The sequence below is a fragment of the Lolium rigidum genome, chromosome 7 (genome assembly GCF_022539505.1).
Source record: "Lolium rigidum isolate FL_2022 chromosome 7, APGP_CSIRO_Lrig_0.1, whole genome shotgun sequence".
In the NCBI taxonomy this organism is placed as follows: domain Eukaryota; kingdom Viridiplantae; phylum Streptophyta; class Magnoliopsida; order Poales; family Poaceae; genus Lolium; species Lolium rigidum.
In genome coordinates, this window is record NC_061514.1 from 31,319,382 (window position 1) to 31,336,105 (window position 16,724).

Sequence of the window (16,724 nt, forward strand, 5' to 3'; positions counted from 1 at the left end):
GCTGCACCGCCCACCCGTATCAACCTCGCCACCAGACGCAGGCGCAGAGAAGTTGAAAAAATTCCAGTGGAAATAGCGAGCTCCCGTACGGGCGCATCAGCTCGTACCACCCGACCATACCAGGAGGCGAGAAAACACAATAAAGACAGGTACCCCAAAAAAACCTCAATTTTTTTTTCAACCTAAGGTTATTAGAGTACCTTCTACATGTTATATTGCATCTTGTTTTAATGCATCTACCTTTGAAACTCCCTAGCCTATAATTCTCTATAGTGTTGAAAATGCTCATGTCTAATATGAAAATCCTTGATCGCTCCATACCAATACGGAGCATGGTATTTATTAAAATTTATAAAGTGAATTTTAAATTTAAAACAAATTTTAATAATTTCATAATTTATTCTATCAACTTGCAAGATCTTGGAGCTAAAGAAGATGTTTTGATTAATATAAAAGTGTTAGGAGCCTGACCGGGGTTTCGCTAATCCGCCGGGGGCAAAATCGGGAATTCTCGCGTGCCTCTCGCTCTCGTCCCCACCCCAATCCCGCCGCCCTGCACGGCGTCCTCCTCCTTCTCCGTCGGGTGCGGCGGCTTGCTCCCCCAGCATCCGGCGCAGCCATATTTCGGCCGCACGAAGTTCTTTGTGGTCGGCGGCGGTACAAGTCCACTTGGAGCTGCCAGGAGGGTCTCGCGGCGTACGGGCGTGTGTGACTCGTCGGCGGCGGCGGCCATGGTGGCAGATCACGCGGAGCGGCAGGAGGGTCTCGCCGCCGGGAGCTCAATCACGCCCTCCTCCTCGATCTGAACAGCGCTCTCTCCACCTACAGCTCTCTCTCTCTCTCCCTCTCTCTCTCTCTCCGGTTCATTATCGATTCCCTTCTGCAGTAGCATTTTTGTTTTTGACTTGGCAGTAGCATATTCATGCCCAGATAGATTGCACCTTTCTTTCTCTAATTCGAGGAACGAGTCAAAGGTTCTGTGGTTCAAAGGTTAGCTTCAAAAGCTGTTTGGCTGATGAAGATTCTGGTAGCACAACATGTTTTAGCTTATCCTAGAACCTCACACCAGTTAACCATGTGCTGTATTACATCCTGATGTGGATCTGCTGGGTGTTTATATCACAGGCCGTGGAGTATGCATGACGGGCACTTCCTGGAGAGACAAACAACGCCCCAACCTTGTGAACTTCATTGCCGCATTCCTGGCCGCCAACTTGTTTCCCCTAAATTTCCTGTCAGTATCTCATGTAAGCATCACTTCCTGCCCTTCAAGTCACAAGTTGCAAATGGTTTTGCGGTGTCTTAGTGTAGGCTGATCATGCAGGACTTCATCTTCAGCAATGGGGAGTTATGTGTTGCTTTTATTTTCAATGCAAGCTTTGATTGTGGGAATGCAACTGCTATTTTTAGCAGGTCCGAAGCTCTTCCCTGTTATGTTTACAGCATGTTGTATTGTTTGCTGTGATGATTGTATCGGTGGCTTGGACTTTTTTTTGCAGGTTGAATAAACTGAAGAGGCAGTTCGAAAATATCTATTTCGTTGTTTCTGTTCCCACGGTTGAGCAAATCGAATTGTTTAACCATTCATATTTCAAGCAAGCACCTAATAAATTATACTGCTAGTGCTGGAGCATGCTAGTTGGATCCTTGTTACTCATGTGTGTCTTAACCTAGGTATCACATGGAGCTTCTCTGCCCTATCTTTGTGCCTGTTAATGAACCAGAGATGGGATTTGAGAAGATGCTCAAGTTCGCTCATACTCGTGAAGGTAACACTCTGGCTCACGATCAAGTCCTGAGCTGCAAGCAGCTGACACTGGTCAACACATGTGTTTTATTCAGTATGAGAGCAACATGACATTAGCTCAACAATGAGAAATGAGGTACTTTCACAATTTTCCGGATCCATCGGTGCACTATTTGTAGCTCTGAAATTAAACTAAATGATTTTCTCACTTGTGTCTATAGGGGGAGCAAGCAGTTCAGTCCATGGATGCCGTATTACAAGTGCTTACCTCCAATCCTGATATTGACAATCATGATGCCAGTATGGTGTGTACTTAAATGTCTTCTATCCTTTTAGGTAATTTCGTCATCTCTTGGTTACTTACAAATCAATTTTAATTCGCAGTTATTTGCAAGTTCTGTCTCTGTTTAAATAAACAAGTCAAACGGCTAGCCATTGTTTTCGCGTACTGTAAGGCAATCATTTTTGTTGCCATGTCGATCATTTTACTAAAGCATGGTAAATTATAGTCCATGGTAGATCAGAGCTCACAGGTTCAAATACAAATGTGCCTTCTGATAAAAAATAACACCTCATTCTATGCAACTAATCAAGAGCTAGCAAGAACTAACCATGTGCTAGATTATATAACTTGAGCATTTCTCTATTCTCTGATATCTGCTCTATACTATCATGCCATGCTGATTACAGTCAATTATGTCGCTGAACAAAGAAGCACAGTTCCTTCTCCCTTTGCCCACAAATCCATTCGATCTGTTTCTTGCATGTGTCTGTGAGTGGGTCTAGACAAGGCTGGGTGGATCTGCCATGGCTGCTTAGCGGTTTGACTCGGAGTTTGTCATGCCATTGTGGTTGCATGCAGGTGTGGCCACGGCTTCTCTGTGCAGAGCTCAGCCATGGCACCATTGGGGTCCTCTTCGGCGATGGATAAACACAATGGAAGAAGAGGAGCTAAACCATGCCTGTTTCTTTATTTTCAGGTATGGAATCATTTCCAGATTCACAAGAATTTTTTGCTTAAATTTTCATGTACCATGTGTTACTCATCATGTCAATGCCTTCCAAGACCACAGTGAGCTCCTTCCCTTCTTTAGTTTCCCATGCCATTTCTATTCGATTTCTGTTTGCAGAAAATAAGAGGTAAGGGTTGGACTGTACACCTAAATACAAAATCAGGATCAAGAGTTGGAAAATTGTGTGGGAAATTGATAATGAAATTCTAGATAATGGTCAGATTACTTTCTTACACTGGTTGTTACTTTCTCTTCGTGATATCATTGGCGCCTTTCATACTTTGTTATTTGTAAAGAAAATTATATATTGATTTTAGCGCTATATTGCTTTTCTCATCTAGGTCTATTTTCTGATTAGTACATTCAGAGTACATGCTCGCATGATACTTATGTATGCATGTTTTCTTAGAGTGTTCCAATATTCAGATTATCTGGTTTTTAGAGCTTGCAGAGAATGTGGAAGAGTCCATAGTCCAGCAGCTCAAAGTGCAGTTCAATTACCTCTGCCAGGAAAAGCCAAAGTCATCACCGAAAAGAAATTTATACCATAGGTGTTGTTCTTACTCTGTAATCTGTATCAGCATCATTTTTCTTCGTGTATTATCAGTGTCCACACAAAGAAATCCAATTATGTTGTGTGAATTTCTAGCATGTGGAAATCAAAAGATTTAGATTTATTATAGTTTGGATAAAATTACCAGTATAGTATCTGTGTGCTCATTTCCTTTTATCCGATTATGTTATTCAAGGAGATCGCAGATAATGAGCTTGCAAGGGTAATTGGTTAGCTTCTTCATCTTTGATATTAGCCCTACTAGACGTTAGTATGGCTATGGCCACGTTGTAGAAGCATCAGCTTATGTCAAGGTTCGTTTGATTGGAGATTCTTCTGTTTCTTTTTCAAGGAGTCATGTCTTTATTTTCTGTATGAATATATTGCTTGCTCCTCTGAGTCTGCTACTGCCACTATTTGATTTGCAAAGTGGCACTATCGACTCTTTATTGTTTAGCTCTGTGATTTCCAACTTACTGTTTCTCAGAGTGTTCCAATATTGCCCCTATTTGTACTTTGAAAATAAGGATGGCCTTGGTAGCTTCAAAATCTGCAGTACCTCGTATGATATGATTGCTGTATTTTTTTGATAGTTCGCTACCACATTGATTTCAGTCCCACCTGAAACAATGTATGCATCATTTATCTGATTTCAGTCTTCTATAGCTTTTGGTTTGTTCTGGTTAAGTACAAAGAGTACATAACTTATAATGGAAAATGTGCAGCACTATCTCTAATGTCCATGAGGGAACTGCTAATATTTTGTAAAAGCTAATCCATGGTTTGTTCTCGCTACTTTCACCTCATATATGTTTTCTAGAGTTTTCTGAGGCCCCATGTTAAATATTGCTATTTATCCACCCATTCTTTAATCACTGATCTGTGTGCGTTAAAATGTAGGCAGCATCTCTCCGAGCAATCTATTTTTTCGCCGTATAGCTTTAAATGTATCTCTTGTCCTTATTTTGTAGCTATTGACCTCTTTTTTCTGCTTCATCCTTTTTGTACTTTTAAGTATAACTTTCAGATAAATCAAGCAATTGTATATACTATACTTGCCTAACTTGAACGTTCATATATTTTATCCTGCAATTGGAGTCAATAAATCTTCTTGATGAGGAGGTTATGCAATGATATTAATGTAAAATAAGTAAAGCTAGCGTAGTAATGCTTCAGATTTTCTCTTTTGGTAGCTTAGCTTTTAAAGTGCTCACTGCTTGATGTTTCATTATGAGTAAGGTTATTACAAACAAATGGGAAAAGACACAACTTCTTTTGCGGCTAGGAAATATTGGCCACCCTAGGTTGTATTAATATATATGTTCTCTAAAGCACAGCTCAATATTTTTGTTTTCCTGCCAGGAAGTTCAGTCGATTGAGAGCTCTTTATCTAGGTGGTTGTTATTTTTCTACTGAAACTATCATCGACTGTAATGATATAGGTATCTGAGCTAGAATTCCTTATGAATCTCTAAATTTAACGCACATTTTCTCACGAAATATGGTCTCATCATTACTTCTGTAATGTTTGAGAGAAGTTGATAATTTTAGTGCCATGTATCAGATTTCAGGGCTCGTTAGCTAGACGATTTCAGATTTTGTACATCAAAAGTTCAAAGCCTCAAAAGTTTTGTTTTTGCTACATGTATCCAGCATGTCCACTTATTTTTCTGTACCTTTTGTGGAACCGAAGCCTTTCACCCCTTTATAGATTTTTGAAAGCGATTTGGCACATGTTCAGTAGCTAAGAGAAAAGATATCTTAATATTACTGATGTGTAATCTTTTAAGTGTAAGCTTGTATTGATTTTATTAAAACATATTCTCTCTTGAAACGTTGGTTGTTCGATTCCTGAACAAATAGGACATTTTATTAGTTGTTAATACTATTAGTTTTGTCCAGGTGGGGATGGTGAATGAATGCAACATACCTTCAGGTCATTGCTTAGTACTGTCAATTTTTTTCACATGTTAAAGCCTCGTTATCCATATATGCTGAATTCAGTTTGACCCTATCAAACTATGCAGTGTATTTTTTTTGTAGCTGAGAGCTCTAGATTTCACAAAATGCTGATCGTTGTGTTTTGATTCTCATTTTCTTCAAGGGACTCGGTAATGTGAGAAGTTGTTGGCGAGCTACAGATTGGTGTGTCTTTTGATGTTGCCTTGTGAAGCATATGCTGACAGTATATAAGGTACATCATGCATCAGTTTAAATTTTCTCAAATTTTCTTGTAGGTGCATGTTCAGGTGCAAAATAGCTTTTAGATGTTGTGCAGTTGTGCCTTAGTTTACCATTAGAGATGTATCTGATGATTAGGGTAAGTAACAGGCCTCCCGGTCCATCCTTTTTGGGTTAGTTATCTTTTACTGATTAGAAATTTAGAATAAACTTTACTTGTTTTTGTGCAGATGGAGGTGGATTAAACTTCATGGCAAGGTCAGCCTCACCCCCACAACCAGAATGAACTCCCAAGAGTTAATACAAATAATAGTTATTGGTAACATATGTTTTTCGTACTAATATGATGAAGTTATGAATAGGCCTTAGATGTCCTTCTTTTTTCATTTTCTACATTTGTGATTGCAAATTGATTTAATTCCAGAATGGCCATCAAGGCATCAATTCAAATCAACAGCAGCTTCCTGTTGTATAGTTCTTTTTCTTTACACCTCTTTTTTTTAATGGCCACGTATTTGGATTTGGTATTCATTTTTTGGCTAATTTTCTTCCTGCTTATAATTGTATGAGGTATATCATTTCTGGGTTTTTTCATGTCTGTTAAGGAAATTTCATTAGTTCTTTGTCCCTGGAAAAATAGCCAATTCCTTGCTGAATATACTAGGGTGATATTCAGGTCCAACCATTGATCTCTCGCCCATAAAGAAGAGTGTGTGTAAGAAGTCATGTTCATGAGAATCTGTTCGAACACTAAAATAATATGCTCACGTCCTATTTCTTTTGCTCACGTCATATGCTCCTTTTGCTAAGAGTGAAATCAAGCTCATGCCACAGAACTTGTCCCGAGGATTAGAATTGTTGGTAAGCTCATATTATTCACCTCACTTTGATTAAACCCTGCCCATGCTTTTTTCCATCTCTTGTGCCTCCAGGCATCAGGGAGTGGAAATTGAGCTTCCGCACATATATATGCACTTATACTGCTGTTGTTATGGTATGCTCGCCTTCTTGTTTCGCACTGATTCCCGATACCGAGCATTTATTGAATTTTCGGGCAACCTTTATCCTGTTTCAGTACTGTCTGTACATTCAATTGTGTAGTATTGAGAACAAGCAAGTGCGTGTATGTTTGCCCTATCTCAGGACGCTCCACGATAGCCAACTGGTGCTCAGCGGTAGGGCTCTGTTCTTCATCGCGAGTCGTTCGATCTAGAAGCGCAGCCCGCGTCAATCCTCGCCATCCCCCACTCCCAGTTCCCCTCAACGCGGGGTAAAACCCTAGCCCCGAGCCGCCGCCAGCCTCATTCTCTTCCTCGTCTGTTCCTCTCTCCCACGGCCCGCATTGTTGCCCTCCTTCCATTGCGATGCCACCCGACCTGCCTCCATGGAACGCCCCACCTCTCCTCCTTCATCCTTCTCCTTCTCCCTCGATGAGCTCGCACTACCCCCTCGCTCTGCCTCTCCTTCGTGCTCGGTGGGCCGAACGCACGTGGCCATGGCGGTAAGCTAAGCTTCGGCTGTAGCAGCTCTGAGTTTCTTTCTCTTTTACTTCTTCCTTTGAATATCCCGTTTCTCTTGTTTCCAGACCAGTGGAGGAGAACAACTAACCAACTAGAAAAGCAGCAGGACCGACATCGACAAAAATTCCTTCACGGCACCGCAGCAGTCAGGTGATTTCCCAAATCTCATCTCCTAGAACAACCTCTTTTCTCCGAATTTTCCATTTCAGCGTTCGATCTGTTTTTCTTTGTTTTCCCCTCTCCTCAATCCTTTACACAACCTGATTTGTGCATCGTTTCAACAGGATCAGAAGGTTGTTTTACTTGATGGAGGTGCACACCGTTCAGACTTCAGAGTATGCAGACAAGACAAGCAATGAACTTCAATTTTATTTTCCCATGTGGGTGCTCCAGTGAGCATGATAAATTGTGTTTAACCTGCTACGTACTGGGTACAGTGCGTACAGTAAATTAATCTTTAGACTGACTGATTTCACACAAATAATTGATGCAAAAAATCTTTGGCATATAATTTTTGTGTTAGGGCCCTCTACATGTTTGTTGTGATGCTTCATACAGCTGAATCTATCTGCTTGATGTTTTTTGACCGCCTACACATGCTCATAGACAGCGCACGTAACTGGCGAGCAAATGCCATCGTGGCCCATGGGTGCAATTGGGTGGTCATTGTGGTGAGCTCTCTGTCTCTCCCTCTTATTCAGTTTTCTTTTCAGCCATGGCTTAAGTGACATTTAGTTGTTAATTAGAATTTATGATTGATTTGTGACTTTGTTAGAGCGTTTTTCGCTCCTGGCGGTATAATTAGACAGCCTGAGTAATCACGCAAAATATATTGTCGCTTATGATGTCGGTGAATCTTTTTTGCTTGCTTAACCGTACAAACAAATAATTGTCCAGAAGCTCTAAAATACTGAAGTGTGTGGCATCATAACTTTGTAGAACTTCAAGTTTGGTTCAGTTTGTAGGTTGGCTGTGGAGCATCAGTGAAGTGTAAAATTTCCAGATAAGACAATAGATAATGAGCTATCTTCAGAAATCTGTAGAAAAGCAATATCTGAGCTCGAAGAAACTAATTGGCATGAACGGATAGAATTTAAAACTAGGTAAGATGATGGTTCCATTTGTTTTTATGTCTGATGCAAAAAAAAAGTGAACCAATCAGGATAGACCTTGGATTTGATGTTTCATTCACTGTATCATACGCCTCATACACTGTCTGAATTTGTTAAAAAACATCTACTACATAGATGATGTTCACAAACTCAACCTCATGATTTCTCTGTATCTAGACCTAGCTGAAACTTGATGAGATCCGCATGACAGAAACTGTATGTGTAGCAAAGTTTGGATGAGAATGTTCAATTAGTTGGAATTCAGGTGGCTCCCTATGTGGGAATTGAGGTAATTAATTTAAAAGATTTACATGTTATTTTCATGAAAATTTGGTCAAATATTTTCTCTATTTGCATACTGTTCTAGGACTGGCTCCTTTATTTGCTTCCTACAATAAATAAATTTGTTAACCTGCCACCATGAAAATTTTGTTCTGGTAAGAATCTAACCTTTTGTTCTTTTGCAGGTGATCAGAAGTTCATGAAAGTTTTAAGAAATGGGTTTGGATGATTGAAGCTTCCATGTTCATTGCCAACCCGCCTGATCCTCCAGAAATGATTACAGACCAGACAAGGTCTTCTTACATACTATTTTCTTGCAACGTACAATGTACTTGTCTTATTTTGCTTCTTCAGTTCTTCTTGAACAATCATGTTGATCATGGTTCACGTTTTCTATTATAGCTCATAATTAGGGGTAACAATAAATAGGTCAGGGTACTATGACTTTATAGTGGTAGCATTTTCCTTTTTCTGCATTTGAAGGAATGCATACAATGTTGTTATTCCATAACTGCTTGATTCATGCGATACAAAGAACAAAATTTAGATATGGCCAAAGATCATCCTAGGAGGGGCGGGGCACTCCAAATTGTTTTGAGTTCATCTAATTGCTTATTGACCGGGGTTTCTTCAAACATTTTGCTTCTGTTCATACATTGATTCTGGGATAATCAGGGTCTGGAGAAACTAACTTCTGCACCACTATTAACTCTGTTAAATTTGTGCGTCTGCTCCTATATCTCTAACAATGCCAATATTGTCTTGTCATGTCCATCAGATACTTGACATAGTTCCAATCGCGTGTGTACGTCTTCCTTAAATGGCTTTTTTCGAAGAAGCTCAGGTAAATTATTGTTCATGTGAGAACGGTGTAGGTACATTGGTACACTGCTCTGCTTCTCTAAACATTTTTGATTCTTCCATTGACAGAATGACATATATAGTATAGGTACATTGGTACAACGACATTCCTTCCAATTATCTGTAATTCTTGCTACGATATGTAATAGCAGTATTGTTAAAAGATTATATGATTATCTATTTCAGAGAGACTCTAATGCATACTAATGATACATTTTTCATCTTAGGGTGTATCCATAGCATTTATCTCCATTGTAGAAAATGTTTAGGGTAGTTACATTCCTGAGTATTTAGAGATAAATAAGACGCTGCAAGATTGTTGCCTCTGCCAGATATAGGTTATGAACACTAGGACAATTGGATGGTAGAGGTCATATCAGAGTATAATGAAGTTTCTAAAAAGAAAAGGAATGTGAGCTCCTACCTGTTTCATCATAAAATTCCCTTGTACTAACTGTCTTAAGTTAGTCTTGCACCATATTCATTTTCTACAATGCCTTTTGTCCTTCTCTTTTGAGGTTGGAGATAGATTTGATTATCTTCCATCTCTCCATAGTCTGCCAACGGGTGTCGTATTTGGGGCGATGATTAGCCCTTCATAAATCTTATTATTCTAGGTAAATAGGATGAAATAAGTATCTACATTCACCATGGTGCCATACATAATTTAGCCGCATTTCATTATTTTTATGTAAGGTACTTCATCTTTTATGATGTGCAGACTTGAGTTGATTTACCTTCTTGGGCCGAAAAAACCACATTGTTCTATTATTGCAGAATAAACTTGTTTTCCTCTATTGCTCATTATGTTTTAATATCCGCATTGAGTTGGGCTCAACTCTCTTTTGCATTCTAATTTTTGTTAGAAAGGGTTACACCTATTTTGAGATTAAACAAAAGTTTTGCACATGCTTATCGACATGTTAGTTATTTATATAGCTCATTTAGGATGAATTATTTCATTGACGAAACTATTATCATGCTTCTTGCCTACTCAATTTATTATTATTTCGGTCGTAATTAGAGATCACACCATTTACAGAGGCCTTTCTCTTTTCCCTTTTTTGGCAGAATTAATCGATGATGGTAGTTTCCTGGTAAGACGACCATGCAGATTTGCATGCCAAGGTCCAAGACAAGTACCTCCCATGACTTGATGAAGCATCTGACCGAGAGCTTTCACATCGAAGACTGGACAGGGGCGGCATGCCAACAGGAAAATTGTGAACAAAGAGAACTGCGATGGACCCTCAGAAGAATTGATCGAAGCATACGGCAATAAGGAACCAACAGAGTACGAAATTGGGCAGTGATTGGGATGATGAGATCGGGCTGCTACCGTATGGCAAGGAGGACGGTTTTCTGGTAACAGGTACTACTTCAGGTAGATTTAGATTAATCCACGTTCATTAAAAGACTCCAGCTAAGCTGTGTGTAGCCGTGTAGGGGTGTATATGGGTGTGTGATCTGTAACCTAGCCACTAGAAGAAAAATCATGGAAAGGGGATGTTACATGTAACGTTTGCTTTTCCTACAGCCTGATTGACTATTGCTTTCCCCTAACCTGTATTTTTTTCGTATTGACACGGCATTTGGGCAGCGTTTGGGGTAGAAGGAGTGGTGAAAAAACAAACATACTATAAAATAAAATATGACTGCTATTGGGACGGGATTGGACAGCCACCGTACAGTGAGGAGGCGCCCCATTGGGCGCCCCAACCACTAGTCTTGATAAACCTATGCTAATTTGGGAAACCCGAATATGAACCTAGGTCCATGCGCACTCCTCCTGTAGCTATGTATGTGCGTGGAGACTGGAGAGTTATTTTTTACATTTCCAGTGGTCTGTATTGTTTAGCTAGTTATACATACATAGGTTCGTTGATAGTTATCTGTGACCGATTCTGGACTGAAAGTAAGCTTTAGTATTCGATTTTCCTTGAGCATTCCTACATTCTTGCTTTGTTTTATTGTTGTACATAAACCAGGTTCTAGGAAATTTTAAAAAATAACTTGTTGGAATCCATAATTATTTTTGTCATTCTAGACACAAACATTTTATCCTACATGCACAGAAATTTCATATATATACACATTTATTTGGTTAGGTACACTGATTTGACTACTCCCTCCCGCCCAAATTAAGTTTGGCCAGAGGGAGTAAATATTTTGGCTGGGTACACACTAATTTCACTAATATACCTGATTTTTAGAGAAGTATGGCACCATGTTCTTCTGCAAGGTTCTGTTTATTACATCTGAATATCCATATATATGTATATAATTTATGCGTAGTCAATAGGAGTATCATTAGCATATCCCAGACTTTCAAATAAAGATGCTATCTCCGACAATCACACATGCCAATGAGGTAATGTCACCGGTGTGAATTCACTTCTCATTTGGTGTTGCTGGTTACATTGTGCTCAACAATCAGCACACATGTATTTATACCTGGAAGTTATAGATGCACTCTAGAATTAGTTCGAGTTCAGTTCTTGGATCTTCTTACTCATAGCAATTGTTTTGTATTTTAATTTTGCGCAGAAGTCTACTGAAAACAGCATGTTTGTACAAACTGGCTGCATCTTTTTATTGTGTGCTATCTGTAGGTGCAGCCATTATCAAATCAAGGTGCTCTTGTATGGTGAGCGATCTATCTTTCTTCAATCTCCAGAATAAGTGCACTATCAGGTTGACCCTCATAGCCCTTGTGCAGTTCATCTTCATCTCTTTCAGTTTTCATGTATAGTCTGAACAACTGTTTGTTCTCATTCCTGGTGTAATGGTTAGTGGCTAATACATTTCCTTGAAATTTGTGCTTCATTCCCCATCTGTCTGGATTAAGGTTTGATTCTCATGACATGTGATGTTTAATATAGTTCTGTCTATAGGATATATTTAGAGGCAATAGAATATGTTTGGTTTAGCTAGATGCCTTCATATTTTACTAGGCCTTCCAGTGGTAGCTGCATGTTCTCATCAAATTGTTAGCAGCATGCCATAAAAATGATTTTAGAAATAGTTTGTGTGCCATAATAGAGATTTCAAATTTTGATTTCTCTCCTATCGATTCTCAGTGTCACATAATCATGCGATGTATGCAATCTTAGTTAAATACGCTTCCTTGGCAAAAGAAACCATGCTTCTGTCTTTGTTAAAATGTTCATATAAGGAGCTAAAAAGGAAACAATAGTGGCATGATTGATTTTGCTTCCCATGAACATTTTCTCAAAGTTTGCAACACGATATTAGAATTGATGTTACATCTTGCTTGTATGCTCCAATATGGTTGTCTGGACATGTCCTAAGGGTGACCATTTACTGATGCAAAGTGTGCAGGAAGGCATTTCACTCCTTGGATCTGTCCATCGGCTTCTTGCCCATGAGTGCTAGGAAAATCTAGAAAACGATTTATCAAACCTTTTGACATGTCATCTTTATATATCGTATATGACCTAAGACTACTTCCTAATTCCTATATGTTAATACTTTTGCATATATCATCTTGATTTTACTAGCACCAGAAGTTTACGCTCTTGCAGTGATTGAGAATGTGCTTTGGCCCTTTCTGTATGTTTGACATAGATGGTTATCATCTAGGATATCACCAGATATCAATGACTATAGAAGTGTTGTTTGGATCGACAGAAAACGAAGTACTCCTTCGGTTGATATCGTATATGCAGCACCAGTGTTCTGTGAAACCACAATAGGTACAGAGGAAGGAGATGAAGTGCTGTAACATAGGTGTCAGATTGGCCGCAGAAGATTAGTAGTTTCTACAGATTTCCTTGTAGCCTGTTCTTATATTATGTGTAATATAATTATGTTCTTCAGTATATTAGTATCTACAAAGCACCACCTTTATGATCATATCACTATTTAGCTCCACAGATCATGCAATTATTATGTCTAAACTATGTACTGTGTATTGAATTTATTTTATAACTATGTTTCCTTAATTTAACTTCTTTCATAATGTTTAATTATATCTGATTGCTTGCTGTTAGGTGGGCTCTAATGGCGAGCAAGCGCGTGGCAAGCTGCTATTTCCTACATATTTCCTACCTAGTTTGATAAAGTTTACGGCTTTTCTCATAAAAAATAGCACGAACCTTGATGCACAGTTGAGATGTATATGGCCTAGGCGCCATTTTTTTTTCTTTTCGATTTGAGATGGGATCTGCTTGGCTTTTGGGATCCTTGTATGGATCCATTTGGCATCTTTTTGTTCAAATTCATAGTACAGTACTTTATATGGATCTGGTATTCCGCTGCATATTTGTATGGATACCTTTAAAATGGATCTATATTTCTTGAAAATGAGTGTGCAACTACACACAACTTTACGATGACGGTAGCTGATCCATATGAGAAATCCTGAAGAACTTTATGACAACAACAGCTGATCTGAAACTGGAAACAGTTCCTTACACGAATTCGATAAAGTTCAGGGTCTTTCTCATACTAAATCAGCACCAATCCGGATGCGCTTGATGGTTGAGATATAATATGGTCGACAAAGATTGAGATATAATATGGTCGACAAAGAGAATATGTTAATACGGTGAACATAACAATCTGGGTTCCATTGTAGTAGCACCTTTACTTGCACTCGCGCGGTTACGTTGCCACGATCCTCGACATGGGTTGACTCGGCAGTCACATTACCAGAAAAGGAAGTCTGGAAGCCAATGGAATCTGGAAGGACAGCAAGCCGTTGCTAGTAAGAGCTTACGGTGACGTGGCTCTTATTGTAGATTTAGCTAGCACACCAGGATAGCATTATCAGGACTGGTCATATAGGGGGAGGAAAAGACCAAATATGCATCGCGGACTTGTGTATGTGTGTGTGCGTGACTGGCGCCGTCCGTGTCGATCAAGCCATTGGCAAGCAAAGCCAGGCACGATGGTTGCCCCTCTGGAGCCGCAGTGCCGTTTCTCTATTACCAATGTCTAGCAGATCAGATCCCGTAAATCGGCTAAAACTAAAAAGCAACAATAATAGCCGTTGATTAGATTCCATAAAAACACCTGATCTGTGAAAGAATTTAAGAGGGTCGGTAAAAATCTGCGCCACACCTCTATATACCCATTTTTCACGGCCAACCCAAGTGCGGCTTGTACTCCTACTCGCGTTTTGGCGGGACGAAAATTTCAGCTCATCATGACAACCGCTTCCGACCGTAGACTCGCTGGAGTCCGATAAAATTCCGCCGTACACCTACATAACGCTTTGTTTATATCAAATGAATCCGGACGGGGAGGATACCAATCTACCGCGAGATGCCAGCGGGTGGTGGTGCTCTCCGGAATCGGCCGCCGCAGGTCAAAATCCGGTGGGATTTGGATGGAACGGACTGGCCTCGAGAGTGCATTGAAGCAAGTAGGGCGACCCGGGGATGGGGGAAGGAGAACATGGAGCGGGGGCCGGGCGAGCACATGCCGGCGCGAAGTGGGGCTGAACAAGGCGCGGCAAGCGCAAAGTGGTGGCCGACGCTGGGCGGGAGGGGAGGCGAGCACGAAAGAAAGGGGAAAAAAAGAAAAAAAATCGGACATAGGTTCTTTTAGTGGCATATTCTGTAATACACTGTTTTACGGTTCTTTTTTTATGGGATCTCATCTGCGCATTGTCGATTTGAGACTGTACTCACATTTTGAATATACTATACAATCAATTTTACATTTTCCAATTTACGTGATCTGGATCTCATCTACTCCCGATCCATAACTTGGAAGGGGAAGTTTTTTTCGCTGTCCTGGTTTGGTTTGGGGAGCCATTTGTAGCATGTGGCCGTAGCTCGCTATCTGCAGTGCTGCCGGAACAAAGAAGAAGATTCTGCTGGCTTGTCAGTACTCAGTACTAGTAGATAGCAAAAGGTGTTATGATAGCCCTAACTAACCTGCAGGCTGCAGATTCCTAGCTAGTCACGCGCTGCGCTCACCCAATGGCACTAGCTAGCCACCGCCCACCCCTCTCTTCCCCTCCCTGGCTCCCTCCCACCATATTATCTGCTCCCCGTAGACCGACAATTATAGCCATCCTGCAGGCACATCTTGACCGCCACGAAATTCCCTCATGGAAATAACATTTTAACTTAATGTTTAAAGCTATTGCATGCACCAATGCATACAACTTAGAACACAAGATCTTTCCCTACTTTATTATACAGGTTATATATATATAAGTTGATCACCTAGCATGCATCTACATGCATAGGAAGTTGGTAATGTAGAAATTAAAGTTGGCACGTTAGACTAGTCATCCCTACGTACGTGTAACCCTTTCCTTTGCGCTCATGCATGTACACTCGATCGTATAGAGAAAACTTGAGCATGTAGGCTAACAAATAAATTGCGTGGAACAAAATATATGCATGCATGGCTAAATATGACTTTTTGTTTGGTTGTTTTCTATTCCCTAAGTACTCTCTCCGTTCACAAATACTTTGCTTACGAGAAAATATTAACATCTACAACATAATATCTATATTATTAAAATTGTCATAAAGTACAGTTTTATATTTTATATATTTGGTATTATGCATATTAAAAAAATGGAGACATAAATCTATATTATTTTGGAGACATCAAGGATGCACACATCCAAAAGAAAAATAAATATAAAATAAAAATAAACTGTCGAAATGAACAGCAAACCACCAAAGGCCACACCCGTACTACAAAAATGTTCTCCAAATACAACGCCTCTAAGAAGGGAACAATGCACAATACCATCATCGCCTGATCATAGATCATGGATTTTCACCCTGAAGAAAGTCCGACTGAACTTCATACAATGCCAAGGAGACATAGGGATCTGTCTTTGCTAGGAACAACCCATGATGGTCATACCAAGGGTTTTCTCCCTGTAAATCGAGACTTGGTGCTCAAAGAGCACCACCAAGAACTAATTCCCCCTATGTTGTCCCCCCTCCCCCGCCGATACCAAAACTGCTGCAAAACACTGATCATCCAGCTCACATGCTTCACACATCCAAACTTGCCCCTGTCGTTCCTTGAGATCTCGAATTGGACAAAAGCCATTGAGATCCACTGGTCATTTGGCGCAACCACCTTAATCTTGCTCATCATTGTCAGCACCCTGATGGCAGGTCCACGGCTGGCCATGGATGACGGCTATAAATCCGGCGATCCAATTGTAGGCCCAGAGATCTAGTTAAGGAAGTGAGTCGTCCTGACCCAGTGAAGCAATCCTACCATGTATTGTTGTTGACTGCCAAAACCCACCGGCGGGCAGCGGCCTTGTCAACACCGTAGAGCCGGGAAGAGCCTAGAGCTGCGGCTGGCTGAGACCCCTCCGAGCGACGGCCCGCAATGCTCTTCTGGTCACACGCGGCGATGCGAAGTGCAAGGGCGTGCCACCGGACCTATACCTGGTCGGGAAGGTGATGGGGATGCCTCGCTTAGTTTCTGCGAGGCATACATGTA

General features: G+C 40.4%; 1 long non-coding RNA gene and 1 pseudogene across 27 annotated transcripts; both read left to right on the plus strand.

Moving 5' to 3' along the window:
• The first annotated feature begins 1,096 nt into the window (after positions 1–1,096).
• LOC124671121 lies at positions 1,097–3,306 on the plus strand (annotated as a pseudogene).
• Positions 3,307–3,509: 203 nt separating this feature from the next.
• On the plus strand, positions 3,510–13,543 carry LOC124678685. 27 transcript variants are annotated; one of them, XR_006994593.1, is made up of 13 exons: positions 3,510–3,627; positions 4,676–4,755; positions 5,216–5,249; positions 5,418–5,507; positions 5,725–5,752; positions 6,427–6,488; positions 6,638–6,995; positions 7,080–7,164; positions 7,299–7,685; positions 8,594–8,701; positions 9,187–9,252; positions 10,341–10,641; positions 11,882–13,192. It is a non-coding gene; the product is annotated as an uncharacterized LOC124678685 (long non-coding RNA). The 27 variants fall into 27 exon arrangements; XR_006994598.1 differs by adding an exon at positions 5,551–5,633 and having other exon boundaries at positions 5,418–5,458; positions 6,427–6,995; XR_006994599.1 differs by lacking the exon at positions 6,427–6,488 and adding an exon at positions 5,551–5,633 and having other exon boundaries at positions 5,418–5,458.
• Positions 13,544–16,724: the final 3,181 nt, after the last annotated feature.